Here is a 13,060-nt window from a genome sequence, read left to right as displayed (position 1 = left end):
ATCACCCAATAGCAGCGCGGTTTGCAGGTAACACCACGCCCCCTCCCTTTATCCCAGTATTACAGTAGGTGTTGTGTATGTGTGATAAAAGATATTTACCTTTTTTGTTTTTGTATTTTTAGCACGAGAATCTTTTAATTCAGATTTAAAAAAAGATTTATACCCAAAACAGGGGACATTTTTTCATTTTTGTGTGTGATACATGTGTATGAGTTTCCTTTGACAGATTATGTCATTGTTAAAATATATTTTTTGGTTGTCTAAAGGAAATTTCTTGCAACTACGTTACTACAAGGTGGTATCAAAAAGTAAATTAGACTCATGGTATAATGACTAATGGTCCAATCCGGTGCTATTCTGACCGTGTACGTTATCACGTTGCTATCAAGTTAGAACAACGAGTAAACCTGAAATTCTGTGTGAAACCGGGCAAATCTGCCACAGAGACGCTCGACGTGACATACTTTTGACATTTGACACACTTGACACATTTATTTTTTGAGTTTTATTCCGGTCAGGACCGACAATACAGAAAACAGGACGAGGACACATTGTGATGTCACAATATTGTTTAAATATTTAAATTAAGAGAGTCACAACAGTTAGTACAGTCTGTGTTAATAAACAAATGCATTCATGTTTTAATTCCTGGTTAATTTATTTAAAAGAACGATTAATTTGACATTCATGAACAAACATCACCTTAAAAATGTCGAAAAATCACACGTGCAAAAAATCTAAAGGGGTTACTTTTAAAGACCACAAAATCGAGAGGTAGAAAAAAAAGATGAATAAAAAATTACAGTAAATAAAACATTTTTTTTAAACTTCAATTGTGAATGAAGCGTAAATGCAGACAGTGTATACAGTTACCAGTGCAAAATTAAATTAGATTTTTTTAAAATTATTATTTGTACTTAACACAAATAAAAACAATTCCAGTGTTTTGGAATGCAGATGCTGGGCAAGATTCTTGATGCGACAGAGATGGGTGAGTTGCGAGTTTCCTGCGCCATACACTCTGTATATGTGGTACTTCTCCTTCTCCTTTAGAGCGAAATCGAGTTCGTTGGCTGACAGATGAATAAAGTGCCTCTCCTGCTTGACCGTTGTCTTGACTTCCACGAACACCTCTTGCGTGGGGTTACAGCCGTTCGCGAAGATCAGTTTGAAGTCGTACGGCTGGCCGCTCTCACCGTTTTTGTTGGACCAGGCGATCTCTCGTTCTTGTCAAGAACATGGTCCCCGAGGACATATGTTGGTCAGTGGCATTAGTGGACGGTGAAGAACGCTTCCCTGGAACTGGCTTGCCATGACTTCTGGAGGCTGGACCGGCTTGTGAACCCTAAAGACAAGACACAAATATGAAAAATCATTCGGAGAGTAAAACTTATACCGAGTACGACAGAAGCGAAACAACATACTGCTCTGAAGGCTGCTGTGTAGATGTTTGTTCTCCAGCTGAAGATGGAGTGCTGTTAGTCTCTGGCTGGTCCACACTGGCCTCAGCTTGCTCACCATGGACCCAGCTGTAGCCTCATTAGAAGCTTCAACACTCTGAACAGCAGCTCTGAAGGTCTTTTCTTTGGAATAAGAATAAAATCGATTTAAAGCCTTTTTTTTATGTTAATTTGCTCAACCCAGTAATCAGGGTGGAAATCGGTTGTTTGATTACATGGTACAGAGACTTTAGTAGCTAGGACGTTCAAAACCATTACCATTCCTTTCCATTACTTCCTTCTTTGCCTTATGTCTTAAAAGGATAAGATGAATCCACAATTGTAGCTTCTTTCTTCTATAGAAGCCAATCGAACCGACATACTAAGTACAGGGTTTCTGCAGGTTTTACAAAGTCAAATTTAAGACAGTTTTAGCCCTTAAAGACCATTAAGATAGAAACTTAAGACGACATAAAAAACACAAATACGCTGTTAGCAACTGACCTTAACAGAGCCCTAAATTCTTTTTTTTTTAAGCAGACTATCGCTAAACTTGCACTTCCCCATAGCTGACCAGAACCAGAAAATAGGAAATATCTCTCCAACTCCATTTCTGCTCTTAATCCTGTCATCTGCTAACACAAGCACCTACCTTCTCCATGTGGAATGCTGCCTCTCGACCTGGATTCCTGATTTCCCGGGATACTCCCCGGTTCTCTGTGTAGTTGGAGTTCTGGCGTATTTTCCTGAGCGCTCATACTGGAAGAGCTCCTCTCAGCTCCAGCGCCGGAGAACCCGGTAAACCCGAAGAGGAGAGAGGTGCTGGAGGAGGCCACATCTTCATTACTGCCTCCACTTCCTGGCTTCCTTTTCCTTTGTACACATGTTTGGAGGAACATAAATCATCTCAACTGTAATGAGTGGATATTCGGTTGATGAGGATGGGTTTCCTTTTTGGGTCTGGTTCCTCTAAAGATTTCTTTCTCATGCCATCTCAGGGGAGTTGCCACTGGCTCACTCAATAGGGGTGAACTTACAATTATAAGAAACACACTTTATAACTGCTTTACCTCTGTTCATTATTAAACGTTCAATACAAATCAAAATGAATTGAAAATAGAATTGAAATCATTCCACTATTTGCACTTATATACCTGATATACACGATCATCCATAACATTATGACCACCTGCCTAAAATTTTATTGGTCCCCCTTTTGCTGCCAAATCAGTCCTGACCGGGCAAGAATTACCAACATTAACTTCTTTAGCAATTTAAGCTAAGACAAATCTAAACAAAGGGCCTCAGCCGCCCACGACCCTGTCGCCGGTTCACCACTGTTCCTTCCTTGGACCATTTTTGATAGATACTGACCACTGCACACCAGGAACATCCCACAAGAGCTGCAGTTTTGGAGATGCTCTGACCCAGTCGTCCAGACGGCACAATTTGTCCCTTGTCAAACTCGCTCAAATTCTTACACTTGCCCATTTTTCCCGCTTCTAACACGTCAACTTTGAGTACAAAATGTTCACTTGCTGCATAATATATCCCACCCACTAGCAGGTAACATGATGAAGAGATAATCAGTGTTAATCATTTCACCGTCTATAATTTTGTAATGTCATAATGTTATGCCTGATCGGTAGTGCTCTTCATTGACCAATAAATTTGACTTGAATCATTTTATTGTAACCTCAGAGGTCAAATAATACAATAAGGCTGCCACACAGAAGTTCATTTCAGAGAAAGAGTGAAAATCGTGATTGGTTATTTTAAATAAATGGAATTGGGACGTTTCCCTATTACATTCCTGTATTTCAAGCTCAGCAGCAACCTCTTTCCCCTCACATGATCTCGCAGATTTTGACCGAGTCTCTGTACACACCTGTGCCTCGGCCTCCTGTTTTGTTGATCGATGCTTTGGGAGGCCAAGATCGCAGCTTATCATCCTCCTCCTCCTCCTCTGTGTTTATCTCCACTTCTTGTACGCTTTCAGTGGAGCTGAATGCAAAGAGCTCTGACGGAAAAAAAAGGGAGAAAAGAGTATTGCTATGTTCCAGGGCTTTTTAGTGAAATTACCATCAGAATTCTGTTCTTTTAAACCTGTAATGAAATACATGTGTGTGTGTGTATGCGTCTGCTTGTGTGTGATGGTTATTGATTGGAGGAAAGGATGAGCGAGGGATGCTCTTCCTCTGCACTTCTCCCGCAGCCCCGGTAACAGCTGCTCTTTCATGTCCGGCTTCAAATCCCGATTAGCATACGAGCGGCCTTGCGTGTGTGCGACAAACGAACAGAAGATGAAGGAAAACAACGGGAACGCGATCGGATACCGAGATGAAAGCAGCGCGTAAACGTGTCACGTACGAGGTTCCAAAAACCACGTACAAACATCATGGGAGTGTGTGATCTTAAATCCCTAAACCACGTGGCCTGGAGCTTACTCTTGGGTATAGACGTCTCCAGCGGTGCCGGAACCTCCCATCGCTCTTCATCCTGAGGAAGCTCCTGAATGTCTTTATTATCCAGCAGTCGTTTCAAGGAGTCTGAATCCTAGAGGAGAGAAGACAAACAATATTTTTTTCTAATATTCAAATATAAACGAATATCTGCCAGATCTCGGCTGTGATTAAGAAGGATGTCACGGAAGCCCGTCACGCTATGATTCACGCTCAGTCGCATTATCTTCTCAAGACGTTTCCATTTCGGGCTCCCTGATGTGAAAATTAGAACGTCTTTAGGTGTGTTCGGATTGGTTCCAGTTGCTATATGACGCAGTCTCCAGAGACCTGACCCACAAATCTCTGCATCTCAGCATTTCTGAAGCCGCAGCTGCGATGACTCACTTGTGTACCGACGAGCCAGACACCTAGCTTAGGGAAAAACTTTCCTAGAGCGCCAGGAGATCAGAGGCTCGCCATAACCTCCCATGTTTGCTACCTACACTCCAGATTTTGCTTAAAGTTGGCAGCGTCTGTGTATAGATGTGATGATCAAATCTAGCTCTACTAACAAAGAAGAAAAAATAAATAAACTAAAATATACGATCATTTGACTTAATTTTGGAGATTATTACTTTAGCTTGTAGAGTTATATATTCACCTGGCAGATGAATGATCAAAATTGGAATTAGCTTCAGCGTTCTACGCTTGAATTGAGAGCAAATCGCTTGAAATCAGGTTCATAATCTTATATTTAATTTTGCTATTTGCTATTTTCCTCGAGAAAGTGTTTCAGTTCCTCCATAAATCTCTTCTCTGTGGTGAACAATTTCACCAGCTCTCTGTAATCAGAGGAGCAAAATAATACTTTAACCACAAAACCAGAGTCCCAGAGACTCGTAAAAGACAAGTGCATTGCCTTGTATAATCAGAGCATTTCGAGAAATACCTGCAGATGGCCATTTTGGAGGACAGATGGTCTTTCTGAATGTACAACTCTTTCCTGTCTTTCAGAAGACATATAATGTCGTCGCTCTCTAAAATGGGTGTCTGGTCTGGCTGTTCCAAGCGGTAATAAATGTACAGTTTTCCCACCTGTAAAAAAAAAATAAATAAAAAAATCCTCTGTTTAAGTTCTTGTCAGTTCTTCACTAAAAGGACATGATGCAATAGCCAGCAATGACTCAGCAGCCACTGCAGTCAAGCCACGAATTGCAAATAGTGAATCTAAGAGACGAGAAGAAGGGCGAAAGCTTACCTGACCGAAGCTCAGAGACTTGATCTCCTGGGCAATTCCGCTCTCTTTCAGGTCTTCGTTTATTTCACCGAGCTCGTCGTGATTGTAGATGAACCTCTGGATGTATGGGATGAGGCCACGCACCAGCTGGACATGGTCTGAAGTTCTCTGTCTGTGGTTCGGTGGTGACGCACTGGGAGAGTTTCTTTACACCACATATCTCGAGGAAAAGTTCTCTGTCGCTCTCGCTGTAGGCCAGCTTCTCCTCATGCAGCTTGCCTTTGATAGAAAAATACAGTTTGCCTCGATTATTTACAACAGGTTGTTCCCGAGTTAAAATGTTTCAACTTAAAAATTTTTTTTATATATATCTTACAATGACAGTGATTACAAAAATAAAATTTTTTCATTTACTTTTTGTACGATATGTTCGGATGTACGAATCTCATGCTTTGTGAGATGCCGATGCCAAGAGAGTATGTCTATGGTGTTTCCAAGCCCAATTTTAGCTCTTGTTTCTATCCTGCCGCGGATGAAACACTGAAACAGAGCGCGTTCGGCTCCAACATCCACTCGTGAACCGGCGCTTGTCCTGCCACATACATATACAGTATCTCACAAAAGTAATACACCCCTCACATTTTAGTAATCATTTTAGTGTCTCTTCTTAAGGGACAATACTATAGAAATGAAACTTTGAGTAGTCAGTGTGCAGCTTGTATAGCAGTACAGATTTACTGAATAACTCCTCACGCATCCATTATTGTAAAAACAGCTGGCTACAAAAGTAAGTACACCCTAAGTGACAACAGCTATACGCCATGTAACCATGCAAAGCCACATGTCCTATTCATCATGTTCATGTTTTTGTCTGCTTGACAGGACCATACAAGTCTATCTCCTGTATTAGAGCAGTTAAAATATGGTGCTTTGAGTACAGTTTTCTCATACTGAACACAATATGTTCAACATGGCACCTCATAGCAAAGACTCTCTGAGGATTTGAGAATTAGAATTGTTGCTCTCCACAAAGATCGGCCTCGGTTATAAGAAGATCCGTAACACCCTGAAACTGTTACAGTACAGTGGTCGGGGTCATACAGAGGTTTTTCAACCATCACCATACTTTAAGACTCCTGGGTAGGCTAGGCCATGTCTCGATATTTCATTTCATGTTACAATTGGGTCATCAGAACGCATCTACTTCATAAATCAGAGAACCACCTGTATACCTTCAATATCAAAATTGCGCACACCTTTAAACAAATCATTGGACTACCTTATAGATTTCAGTTAAGTCTGTTGGTTGTTTTTTTCTGAGCCGTGGGCAGGTTGAGTAGGCAAACTTCTGAATGAGATTTGAAGATCTTCTCCAGGTTTGGGTTGTCTGGTATCATAGGTTTCCGAGCCAGTGTGACCCAGGCCTGCGTCTTGGTAGGAAACACCTTCAGACGAGACACCATCGCTTGCAGAAATAATATCGAGGATGGAGTAAATACAAAATGAAAAACATCTCAAATGTAATTGAATGAAACGTCATCAGTAAACGTTTACCTTTCAGTGTGTTGCAGTAGTGCTGGTTCAATTCGAAGTCTTGATCTTGTTCTAAGTGTGTGCCTCGTTTGCACTTTTCGGCTTTTGTTAAAAAAGAACCAAACACAAAATATCCGTTTTATTGCAATACTGTAGAGCCATATTCACTCTGATATGGTTTTAGTGTGATTACGACATTAAAAACAAAACAAAACAAAACACCCACCCAGTCTGGCAAAAATGATGGAGATATCCTGAAGCACCTCTCCTGCAGGTAGTGGCGATGATTCGAATATTGCCTCCAACAGGTCCACATACTGCTTCATGGACGAACTGGGTTCCACACTCAAAGACTATAAAACAAGACAAAAATGTTTTCATTTGAAATGCAACACTTTCTAGTTTTTTTTTCCGAGTGCACAGCAACTAAAGGTCGGCTGATAACTGATTATTGGAAGTATTGGCAAAAATCCATACCTATAGTTTTTCCGGGTTGCGTTATAGAGTACGAGAGCGGCTTCTAGAGGCAACTCACCAACACCACGTCATGTTTATTTTAAACTGTCTTTTTAATTTTGGAGGTAACTGTTTTTTTAATTTGGAGTCTTTTTTGTTTCAGTTTAAATGCGTGTCTTATTTTTCTCAATGTTTATTAACATATTCGTATTTTTGTAATAAAGTTCAGAACTACTTTACATGGAGTGTAAAATAGTACTGAATAGTATTCATTTTGAAAATCGGTTATCGACGAACAAAACTACTAATTGTAAAATCTAATATAAATCGGTCGACCTCTAATAGCAATAACGAAACTCAAACCCCGAAGGCTCACCTTGAACAATTCTTCCATTTGCAGCAGTTTGCTATAAAATGGAGCCAGTAATTTAGGTTCCTGGACCCTGCTGTCTGGCCTGCGGATCAGCTCCTTGTATCTTAAAAACATCTCTGTTGGATCTCGCCAGCACACGTCTTTGAAATGGTAAAAGTGTCCGGAAGACCACTCGTCCTTCCTGAAGACACAGTGGACATTTTAGAGTCCTTTATTTAATATAATTTATTATATTTTATAATTTATTTAATATAAAATTTCTGATAGAAAGAAGAAGTTGTGCGTTTGGATTTGAGTGCTTCCTGACCTGTCGTACTCTATAAAGACAGCAGGCGAGTGCTGGAAGAGCTCGCGAAGCTGTGTGATGGAGCACTCTGCTTGCAAGTAGCAATACACCGAGTGGATGTGCTGCACGGTGGTGATGAAATCAGCTCCTTCGAGCTTGACATCAGACTCCTTCGTACACCAGCATTTGAGGTACATGACAAACTCGTCCACCTGAACAGTGTGTCTCATTCCTGTACAGTTAGAACAGTCCTTATTAATCTGCCAGGACAAGCCTTTGATAAATATTTACTCTGAAACCAGGAAGGACATGTAGACACCTGCTTACCTATGGCTCGGGAGAATTCGCTTGGATCCAGATTGCTGTAATAACAGACGTGGGATCCTAAGAGTTTGTGCACTTTTTTAGAAAATAAATACACCCTGTTTGGAAGCAAGTAGTCCACAAGTTGTTTCCCGTCATGTGTGGGTTTGAAGGCAGGCACCCATGTCAGCTGGGTGAGGTGGAAGTAAAACGAAGACTTTGTGTCTACTTCTTTCTAAAACACAGAAAAAATACTGTCTTCAGTTTCATTGGAGTCAGCTCCAATGTTTTTAAGATTTATAGGCCCAAGAGTCACAGTCACATTTATATCTACATTGTGATGTATATTTTTTATGAATTACAGTACCTAATTTAGCAAAACAGAGCAATTTACACTATGAGGTGGTATCAAAAAGTTTAAGACTAGTTTTGTAACATGCCAACAGATGGCAGCACAAGGCTCCACGAACAGCCACAGGGAGCACCGACCTTCATTAGCCAGTGTGCACATTGGGAACTGTGCAACTGGTGCTATTTTTACCATGTGTGTTACCACGTCTGTTATTTCATCATGGACAGCAAGTTAGAACACTTACAGATGTGAGTTTTACACCAGAAACACGATCTCACCTCCACACCCGGCCTACTTCCCAGATTTGTCTCCTGCAGACTTTACCCTCTTCCCGAAGATAAAGATCCAGCTCAAAGATCGTTGTTTTGACACCATTGCTGTTAAAATGTAAATTATGCTAAGATTGAACCTGCTTCGTGTAGGTTCCAAAACATGAAATGGTTTAAGTGTAAATATGGCTAAGAAATTTGATATCTATTTTCTAATAATTCGATTATAAGAAAGAAAGAAAAGAAAGGTGCTTTATACTTGTCACACAGAGGTGGTACTTGAGTATATTTTTTTGGTATCAGTACTTTACTCCACTATTTATTTTTCAGACAACTTTTTACTTTTACTCATTACATTTTTACACCAATATCTGTACTTTTTACTTCTTACATTTTCAAAACCGGCTCGTTACTTTCGTTTTAATCCACTGATTTGGTGAAATTTTTTTTATTAATTTTCACTGCGTGCCGATTTCAGCCGAACAACCGATTTCCTGTCATTGCCTGTCTTTTTCAATCCACTGGTGTATAAAGTCCTGTCTCTCACTCACCACAGATGTAGACTAGTTTACGGAGCTAAGAATCAGCAGGCAGAAGGCAGTAAGAAGTTTAGGGTTAATGTGGATGAGACAGAGGGAGTCAGTGATGTAAACATGAACAGACACATTCATGATCATCATCATCTTTTCTCTGCTTGTGTTCTATATGTGGATTTCCAGCCTGGACACATTCATTGGGGGAACAACATTTTTAATTCGTTTTGTATTAATATATATATTATATTATATATATATATATATATATATATATATATATATATATATATATATATATATATATATATATACACACACAAATATACATATATGTATGTACAGTGGAACCCCGCTTATCGACTTTAATTCGTTCCTTAAAACCGGTCGAAATGCGAAAAGGTCGAAGAGCGATAAGAAATAATGGAAAACCAATTAATCCGTTCCCGACCTCCACCGATACCCATTTATTAACAATTTTTGCCCTGTTTTTAGCAGTATTAATACTGAATAATACAGGTACATAAATAATACTGTATATAATTGTTATGCAGCATAATGAGCGGAGGCAAAGCCGGAGCACAGTTCGCTTTGGTTTAACGAAAACATGGAGAGTTTAACACAAAAACACACAAACACACACACGGCAGTCCATAGAATCCCGACAAACGAGAGAGAGATATCCGTGGTACGCCCTGGAGGGGCGAGGTCCACGGGCGAACGCAGGGGAGGCAAAGGTGCGCTTTGGAAAGAAAGCACAGCCGTGGGGAGCGCGTGGAGTCCGGAAAGGAAGAAACGCATAGGAATACGTATGACAGGGAAAACACAGACAACCATGCACCAAACACGTTCCCATACCAACAATAACCGACAAGGAGTGTGGCTGAATGAAGGGTTTATATAGGAGCTGGGGATGAGTAAATAATGAGCCCAGGTGTGCATTGTTGAAGCCGGGGGCTTCAGGGAAAGCGGAGGTTTTGACAGCCACCAAAGGGGGCGCGGCAGGTGGATTTCTGACAATAATACAGTAAAAAGTATAAATTAAAAACATTACAAAAGTAACAAAAAAAAATGCTCCACGTGGGTCAGGGTAAAAGAAAGGCCGATAAGCGGGCATTTGGTCGTTCAGCGGGCGCAAATTTTCGTCGAAAAACTGTTCGCTAAGCGAAAAGGTCAGTGTCCGAGCCGGTCGATAAGTGGGGTACCACTGTATATTTATATTTGGCTGTAAAAATAAAAACATTTTAAACGGCACGAAATTTTTTTAACACTATCAATTCAGCGCACATTTCTGTTTTACCATTTTGAAAAAAAATTTAAATACATAAATAAATAACTAAATAAAAAAGAGGCGAAATTTAAACCTTTGGCAAAAAATTTATTTATTCACGACAGCCTTTCTTTACTTAGATCTAAAATAAATAAATAAACTCCAGATAAAAATATTTTTAATTAGTAAACTTTTGTTTTATTTATGCGCCAAGTCTCAAATCAAACACCAAAATCCGCCATGATTCACACCATTAACCCTCTAGGTGGCGTTTTGTGGGTTTTTCCCTCATAATGCAACAGAAACTTAAATTACCGTCTTTATTGATCGTACAGATAAAAACAATACATCATTTAAATCTGTAAAATGTCTATCATTTTCTGTATATAAGCTTCCTGACTTGACTTGAAGAGGTGCACTTTCTCTGGTATCACCTCATTAACTGTCCGTGTTGAAACATAGCAAAGGCTCTAAATGATGTCCACACGTCTCTGCACTGATATAGCCTTTATATTTAATCACCTTTTATAGCCTTTTATATATATATATATATATATATATATATATATATATATATATATATATATATATATATATATATATATATATCACATGCTGTACATATGATACATGTTTAACACCTCCAAGCTGCCAGTTTTGGGCACCTGAGCATGCACTTAACTCACTACTGCTCATTTAGTAAATGAGATCATTAAGAGTCGCTCGGGATAAACACTAACAACAGAAAGTGGCTATATGTCGCTATCTTTGTCTCTCTATTTTCTCTATCTAATTGTCTCTGTGTCTCTTTTAGTAAATGTCTCTGTCTCACTGTATATGTCTCTCTCTTGCTGTCTCTCTATTTGTTTCTCACTCTTTCTAAAGCTGGGTCTGTGTCTCTTTGTCTTTGTCTTTCCTGCTTATTTGTGTCTAACAAAGTTTTGAGTGTTAAAGTAATGCCATTAGTGATCTATGATGAAAGACTTCCCTGGTTCAATTCTTACCTCTAGTTTCATATTGAACATTATAAGAAGTTTTTAAAAACAGAACAATGAAAGATCATTAAAATTGGTTGCTGGTAAATCATGGTATATCAGTGGTGCAGGTGTTGGAGATGTGGTTCTTGTACCTGAGTCACTTCTCTTAGACTTTGAGTTACTGAGAGAATGTACAGGAAGGAGACGTTTTGACCCTCTACCATCATGAACTAAGAGAAAACACTGGTCTCCTAACTATAGAAAAGCCAAGAGTCCAATAAGCAAAGGCTTTTTTGCCTCTTCTGTGTTGGTGTAATGGTCAGTGAAGTGGTTCCTGCTATCTGACTCACCCGGTTCGATTCCTACCCCTTAGCTTTCCTTTAAATTGTTTAAAAAGTTTTAAAAAAAGAACCAAAAAAGGTCCTAAAAATCAGGTTCTTGCAGGAGATCCTGTGGCTCAATTGGAAGAGCTTTGCCTCTGGGTTGAGAGGTTGCTGGTTCAAACCCCGGCCAGGGCTCAAAGTTAAGAGTGTGGAAGGTGTCAGGAATGACTGCGTGAAGGTTGGATGTGGATTCGGATTCGGAGGGTGTATCCTAAAGCAGGGGGGCAATATCCGGGCATCTGCCCCCCCAGCGTCTGAGAAGCTGAAAACTGGGGGTTATGAAGCAAAAATGTCCAAAAAAGTATCGACTTAGTTTTGCATATATAGGGAAAAATTCTGCCAAAAACCTATCACCCTTACTTTTTCTGAGGCTGTGAAGCAGCAGGTCTTCACAACCTTTGTTCACAGTCAACCACTCCATTGCTCAGCACACATTTCTTTCCATACAGCTTACCCAGTGTGGGGACAAGCCAGATTCGAACCAGCAACCTCTGAACTCAGAGGCAAGGCTTTTATCACAAAGCCATCAAGTCCCACACCTTGCCTTCTTTTTTTGGGGGGTTTATCCTTCGTTTCATGCTTCAAAGCAAGAAATTCACCAGACAGAAAGCAGGATTCGAACCCTGAACCCCACCATCAGCAAAATACCAGTCTTAACCCACTGAACCATCGAGAAGGACCGGCTGCGACGATTGTTTAGAGCAGGTCTATCTTTTCTTTCAAACCATCAACACAAGAATATAATGCTAAAAACAGACTTAGGAAGCAAAACCATAACGTAACTAGCAGGGACAAAGCAGGATTCGAACCCTGATTCACACCATTAGCAAGGCACCAGCATTAACCCACTGAACCATCAGGAAGGACAAGCTAGGAAGCTTGTTTAGAGCAGGTCTATCTTTCTTTTTGACCCATCAAAACAAAAATATAAAGATGAAGGAATCAGGAATTTAACCTACCTCATGACTAGCAGACAGAAAGTCAGTTTTGAACCCTGACCACCAACATTAGCAAAGTACCAGCCTTAACCCACTAAGCCATCAGAAAAAAACAGGATGGGAAGCTTGATTAGAGCAGGTCTATTATTCTTTTCAAACCATCAACACAAGAATCTAATGGTAAATCAAGATGCAGGAAGCAAATACAGATGTAAGTAGCACAAGTTGAACCACATTGTAACTAGCAGGAAGAAAGCAGGATTCGAA

The 13,060-nt window shown here is 40.0% G+C and overlaps 1 pseudogene across 1 annotated transcript in view; it reads right to left on the bottom strand.

Moving 5' to 3' along the window:
* Positions 1-523: 523 nt before the first annotated feature.
* LOC310734901 overlaps positions 524-13,060 on the bottom strand; it is a 37,144-nt pseudogene continuing 24,607 nt past the window's right edge. The window contains exons 22-36 of the transcript XR_014538180.1: positions 8,096-8,306; positions 7,790-8,000; positions 7,486-7,663; positions 6,880-7,006; positions 6,675-6,755; positions 6,415-6,585; positions 5,142-5,399; positions 4,833-4,978; positions 4,655-4,725; positions 4,232-4,332; positions 3,887-3,995; positions 3,328-3,459; positions 2,092-2,312; positions 1,425-1,583; positions 524-1,345 (exon numbers count right to left, since the gene is read on the bottom strand). The product of XR_014538180.1 is annotated as an uncharacterized misc_RNA (transcript). The remainder of the gene's footprint in view (positions 1,346-1,424; positions 1,584-2,091; positions 2,313-3,327; positions 3,460-3,886; positions 3,996-4,231; positions 4,333-4,654; positions 4,726-4,832; positions 4,979-5,141; positions 5,400-6,414; positions 6,586-6,674; positions 6,756-6,879; positions 7,007-7,485; positions 7,664-7,789; positions 8,001-8,095; positions 8,307-13,060) is intronic.

The sequence above is a fragment of the Silurus aristotelis genome, assembly GCF_946808225.1.
Source record: "Silurus aristotelis genome assembly, chromosome: 12".
Classification (NCBI taxonomy): domain Eukaryota; kingdom Metazoa; phylum Chordata; class Actinopteri; order Siluriformes; family Siluridae; genus Silurus; species Silurus aristotelis.
Note: the sequence above shows the minus strand (reverse complement) of the source record. Positions and strands in the feature narration are given on the sequence as shown.